Source organism: Diceros bicornis, chromosome 15 (assembly GCF_020826845.1).
Source record: "Diceros bicornis minor isolate mBicDic1 chromosome 15, mDicBic1.mat.cur, whole genome shotgun sequence".
NCBI classification, from domain to species: Eukaryota; Metazoa; Chordata; class Mammalia; order Perissodactyla; family Rhinocerotidae; genus Diceros; species Diceros bicornis.
Window position 1 is genome coordinate 56383318 of NC_080754.1, and position 6843 is coordinate 56390160.

The window sequence follows — 6843 nt, forward strand, 5'->3', positions numbered from 1 at the left end:
AGCCTTATAGCACAAAACCTAGTGTTAAGGGAGTGACATCCTATCCCCTTTGCCACATGCTGTTGGTTAGAAGATGGTCACAAACCCCCTGCACTCTCAACGGGAGATTACATAAAGGTGAGAACACAAGAGGTAAGAATCATTCACGTCATCTCTGGGTCTGTTTGCCAAAGGTCCCAATAAACATAAGCTTGATGATTTATGTAGGGAGAGATGCTCATCCTAGCATCTCTAAAAGGAATGGGTGGTATACTAGAGGAAGTTCTTAAGGAGATAGAATTAGTAAACTCTGCCAATCCTCCCTGGTATGCAGAGCTAGGAAGGATTTGCCTCTTGTGTGGTACAGTAAAGGGAAGTCGGGAGGCCCTGGCACACGTTATGTTCCCTATTCTTTGTCCCTGTACACCCTTGGAATCTGACCCCTTCTGCATTAAGTTGTTTAAGTTTTCTCACTGTTCAGTATGGATTTAATTTGAGAAAACATGGGTAAATTGATATTCATAAAATGAAACAAGATAGGCTAGATTAGGCTGTGGTTACAAGTACCCCTTCCCAAATTTTAGTGGATTACAATAACAAAGGTTTAAGTCTTGCTCACGCTATGTTTCTATTGCGGGTCATCAGGGCTTTCTGCTTCTTGTCTTCCTCACTCCAGGACTTAGGCTGCTAGAGCAGCTATCTGGAAAATTGTTGGTCTCCTGACAGGGAGAAAGAGTATATGGCAAATTGTATACTAGTTCTTAAAGTTTCTACTAGAGGAGATCCATGTGCCTTCTCCTCATATTGACTAAAGTAAGTCACATGGCCACAAAATTTCAAAGTGGTGGACCATGGAAAAGAATTGTAAATATACGATGGACTGCACTAAACACTACTAAAAGAGGGGCACAGTGGTACCAGTTAAAGATGGGCACTTAGATTACCCTCTAGATGAGAAAGAAAGGAACATGCATATTTGAGGTGTTAAACCAGCTGAAGATGAATTAAGAAGATCTTTGTTTACTTAACTTCTTCCTCTCCAGAGTTCGACTAGATAGTTTGAGGAAGCTCAAGAGAAGAGGACTTCCTCATTTCCAGCACCCTGCTCCTGTCCCCAGTCAAAGTTCCTCTAGGACACCCGGACAAAAACTTGGTTATGATTTATTCATGTACCGATGCTGTTCTCGTACTTTTCACAGTTTTCACTTATCTTTAGAACTCAAGTACTTCTCTTCCTCCTCAGGACATTGCATTGTTTTGCTCAGCAGAGGAATAATGCAGGAAAGACAATATTTTTATTTTCTGCATATTGTTCTCTACAATTTTAACTTGGAGAAAATATCATACATGTGCCATTGTATGTATCTGCTTGTACAAAAGTTTTGAGAATGAGTAGAGGAGATAGATAGAAGATAGATAGATAGACAAAGGGAATAAAAAGTAAGCTAAATGATAATACTATACATGATTCTTTCCAGAGTTCGTGGTAGAGTTGGAGGAATGGGAGTTTGAACAACTAGGATTTTAATAGGCTCCTCTCATGGGCTCACCCATATTCTTATTCTTGATTTCCTTTCTGGAGTTTTCTCTTATTTCACATGTGATAGTAGTTGCAATTCATTATCAGTAAAGCTAGGACTCAGGAAAAGACATATCTTAAAAAGACGACCAATATTTTGGAATTCAAAATAGGGGAAGCTATGATATTAAAAATGATGGTAATCAGTGAAACAAATTAAAATGATGATAAGCATAAATTATTTTGATTAATTTGGGTATGAATCAGATTATGAAGATTAAGTGTTTTTTGTGTGTGTGTGAGGAAGATTAGCTCTGAGCTAACATCTGTTGCCAATCCTCTTCTTTTTTTATTTTCTGAGGAAGATTGGCCCTGGGCTAACATCCATGCCCATCTTCCTCTACTTGATATGGGACACTGCCACATCATTGCCTGACAAGTGGTGCGTTTGTCTGAGCCCGGGATCCAAACCTGCGAACCCCGGGCCGCCGAAGCAGAGCGCGTGAACTTAATCACTACACCACCGAGCTGGCCCTAAGTGCTTTTTTAAAATAAGATTTTTTGTGCTCATTTTGGCAGCACATATAGTAAAATTGGAACAATACAGAGATTAGCATGACTCCTCAATGTTGACAGGCCAATTCATGAAGCAGTCTATATTTTTGCTATGAGAGTTAACAATACTGTATTGTATACTTAAAATTTGCAAAGAGGCTAGAGCTTAAATTAATCTCACCACACACACAAAATGGTAACTATGTAGAGGTGATAGATATGTGAATTAGCTTGATTGTAGTGATTCTTTTACAATGTATGCATATATCAAAACATCATGTTGTACGCCTTAAATATAAACAATTTTTATATGTCAGAGCTATCTCAATAAAGCTGTTAAAAATAAAAAAATTAAGATTTTTTTAAAGGTAGGGTTTGTGATTATTTGGGATTTTTACTGAGTCTCTACAGTCTCATGGATCACTCATTCTAAAAATCAGACACTACAAACAAAAAAGACATTATTAATGTTCATCCTGTGTGATACATTTCATATACTATTTTGAAACTGTGTGCTGATAGAAAAAAATAAGTTGTAATCAATAATTTTGATTATTTTTAAAAAATATATTTCTATTTTTTGTTTTTTCTCTTTGTGTGATGCCATTTTCAACACAGTAAAGAAAAATGTTTATATAATTAATGTTTATGTCAACTGGAAGAATTTTATTCAATTTTCTATGAATGACCAATTCTATGCACTACTCATAGTCATTATGAATACGCACTAGTCATTCCTACGCACTACTGAGACCACTACTATAATCTGTAAGGAGAAGACTGTTGTTTTTCTTTGATGATAGATCTTACCTCTTTTTGACAATCATTCTAACCTGTTTCTCTGAATTTCAGAGAAACTCAAGGAACCCTATATTCATTTCCAGGTATTGGTAAAAGATTAGAGGAAAGGAAACAGAATAATTCCAAGCGTCCTGAAAACTATGTTTTGTCTAAAAAATTTAAGATCCAATAAATGTTCCAGACCAAATGCTGAGCCCAGAATTAACTTAGAAGAGCATCTCAGTGCTTCCACAAATTTGTGGAAGTAGTGATGTAGCATTTTCTCTATCTAATGATACATGAGTTTTAGTAGATGCCTCGTGAGGACTGAGGCCCTCAATTACTCCAGCTGTCAGGAGTGCTGATGGCTGACAGCTGCCAACTCAATCCCTTGCCAGGAATTTTTCTCAGCTGAAAAGATCTGCCTCATCGAAATCCATGCCCCCTATCCTGGTCAGCTTGCATCCAATGACTGGTTTACAGGGGTGCATAACACACAACTCCCTTGTCTTAAGTCACGATGATTCTGTAAGGCCATCCCAGCTCCAGAACTCCCCACAAGGCCTTTGTTGTGACCGCATCGCAGTTCAATCTTCCGCTCCCCAACCCATCTCCCTTCCTCTCTCATAGTTGATCCCCAAAGCACTTTCCAACACACTTACTGCATGAAAATCTCGGAGTCAGAGTCTGTTTCCCAGACAAACCTCCTGTGGCATGGGTGTATAGACAGACAGCAGAAGCACAAACATCCCTTCACACCATGTATTTAAAGAAATCCATCTTCGAGGAACAACCTCACAGTCAGCAACTGTTAAGGCCCAAAATGAAAGCACTCAGAGATACTCATGTACATTCTAAGAATTTCCTTTTGATCTTCTCACAAAAAATTCACAGTTAGGGATATAGACTTTGCAGCCTTATCTATTCATTCTAGAAGATCATCTGCCAACAAGATTAATGGATTCTTCCAGGGTTGGGCAAACTGTAGAGGCTTCTGTTCAAATAGAATGTTCCTGAGCCAGGTTGGGGAGCTCCAGTAACTAACCTACAGCTCAGATTTCTAGGTGAATATGATGATGAATTCCTATTCTCCAGACAAAAATTGAAAACTTGTGGCAGCAAGCAGCGGTGGAGAGTCGCTGGTAGCTCTGCATTATCAAGAGTGTATCCAGGCTTTACAGGCATGTGATGAAGTTTGCATTTACCTTACGTCTTTAGAGCTCCAAGGCAAAGAAACTAGACCTGAATGAGGATAAAGTAAAATAAATTATTTTCCTTTGGTTTTGCCTAAACTGTTGTGTGTAGCTAAGTGGTTCTAACCAGTGATTTTGCCCCCAGAGGACATCTGAAATTATCTGGAGACATTTTTGGTTGTCTCAACTTTGGAGGCAGGAAAGCTATTAGCATCTAGTGGGTAGAGGTCAGGAGTGCTGCTAAACATCCTACAGTGCACAGCACAGATTTCCTAAACAAAGAATTACCTGCTCTAAAATGTCAGGAGGTTGAGAAACTCTGCCAGAAGGCACTCGGTATTTAAAGAAGGGACTGAGTTACTCTACTCCTTCTATGGACAACTACTAAATTAGTCAAACAATTCCTGTAAACATGGCACTATTCTGTGAACGTGTCTACAGTTAATTTTGCTTCTTTCTTTCTTATGCTACAGACTTCCAAAGATCATGCAGCATTTCTAGATGTTTTAACATCAACAGCTGAAGGAAAAATGCTGAAAGTTGCAGAATGCACAATACCATGCTGATCTGATGTTTGATGGCTTGTAGAGTGTAAGTTGTATATATATAAATGTAATTTATCTTTCTATTCTTTTGTACATTGGAGAGTACGTGAAAGTGAAATCTTTAGCATCAGATAATAGTGCTGGCAATGTGACCTCTGTGAAAATAAGACTGCGCATTTTTCCGGCAGTCTCTTCTTGTGAAAATGCTGTTGAACTGCTGCTCTAATGCTTCAACTGAACAAATATTTATTGTGCCTACCAGGGATGCCATTATGGAGGTTGGGTAGAGGAGCATATCATTCCTGCCTGAAAAATTTACATTTTTCCACAAGACTGACCACCTAGAATTGTGACTAATCTATTTGTTTAAACAAACTTAATATTTATTTCCCTTTTATAATCTACTTTTAGAGAAACAAAAAAGAGACTTTACTTTTCTAGCTCAAGCCACTAGCACCATAAGATGAACTTTAGAGGAGTCAATTTAGACTTAGGTATGTTTTCTCCTTGCAGAAGATTAACTGATGAACTAGTTAGATCAATTTGATTTCTTTATTTAGCTAGAGAAATGGTCAACATTGTAAAAAAATCTTGGAATAGTCTATTATGTAATAAGTTAGATTGTAAGACTGAAGTCGTTAGTCTAATCGTATTACAGAGACTAAAGGCAAGGAGCCAATCTCAGGTCTAAGTAGTTCCTGCGAGTTCCACTGCAAGTCACGATACTATGACCTAAATACTAGCTCTCTCTATCATCAGGAGTTCCATATTCTTCCCCAGGAAATTTCCACTGTCCACACAAGAAGATAAGAATATTTCTTAAAAACAAATTCTCCATTTGTGACCTCACAGATGGTTTAGAGGTCACCTGAACAACACTATGGCACCCTCTTTTTTGGTAACAGTCTGTAAGGTCTTGATTTTGGTGTTTTGTTTGAGTTGTTTGTCTGGCGTGGGTAAGACAGGCCATCCAAAGCCAAGAAAAGTCTTCAGTTTGAGGAAAAGTAACCAGGACGAAAGATACCCTTGTGGACAGTCAGGCGAAGGTGTTGAGTCCTCAGACATTGGTAATGGAAGAAAGCTCAAGCTGTCAGAAATTTACAGAAGGAGCATCTGGGTCACATTGCTCACCAGGAGGATGATCCTTTAGTTGGAGTCTGGTAGGTGCCAGCCAGTAGATCTGTACCTATTACAAGTGCTAGCAGGAAACACCTGAGGGTCATCTTATTTCCAGTGAAAGCTAGTAATAGATCCTAATAATGAAAAATAGGGAGCAGAATATCCAGACTGCCTGAGTTCAAGTATCGGCTCTATTTGCTAGCTGTATATGGAGAGACAAATATCTTAACCTCTCTGTATCTGTTTCTTTATGCACAGTGCATCTGTGGTAGTTGTGAAGATTAAAAGAATTGATGTATGTAGCAATAACATTCTGCACGTTAGTACTATTATGGTAAATATTTAGCCTCAAATATTAGCCTCTAAAATTAGAGAAATCATATGTTCTTTCATTTTCACAAATTTATTTAAATTTTGGGTTAGTATAGGCAATAAAATAGTTCTAGTTAGTACTTTTACTGAAGGAACATTTTATTAAGAGTTGTTAATCCAGATAGTTGTTTTTCTGCATTTGAAATGAGCTAGGGTTTTGGCTCTAGTCATATGTCAAATAAACTTGGCCCAATTTAAATAGGACCTAATTATTTAGTGTTTTCAAAAAAATGAATGAAAATGTTAAAAATGGAGTTACATTGGATGTGAAAGTAATCTCCAAATCATAGAATTCTGGTATAAAGACTCTGGCCTTGGGATTAAATGGAGAAAATTAAAAGGATTACAGTATTCAGTGCTTTCATGGATATCATTAAGAAAGAGTTCAGGATGAAATTCTAAATAGGCTCAAGAAGAATTTACATAAATCATTAATAATGCACCAACATGGATATTTGGGTTACATAATTACATTCCAGGATTTTTTTTTTAAGGGAAATTGCTCAAAAGGAAATGAGAATTCTCTTCCCAAAGCAATCTTTATTGTTCCTGTTAGATAGAGTATTATCCCAGTTGGATTATTTTAATAAGCAAGATGATTATCATGTACATAGAAATTATTAGCAAATATTAGACCCTGCTGTATAATAGAAAGAATGGTGAGTTCGAATTAGAATCAAAGTGCCTATCTGGATTTTGCTTTTGTATAGCTATATGGGTATAGGCAAGATAATTCATTTCTATGAGCCTTTTTTTAATGTAAAGTGAATAAGAATTCCTA

At 37.3% G+C, this 6843-nt stretch overlaps 1 pseudogene; it reads left to right on the plus strand.

Annotated features, from left to right (window-relative positions):
- Positions 1 to 2061: 2061 nt before the first annotated feature.
- LOC131415095 (U6 spliceosomal RNA) lies at positions 2062 to 2162 on the plus strand (annotated as a pseudogene).
- The last annotated feature ends 4681 nt before the right edge of the window (positions 2163 to 6843 follow it).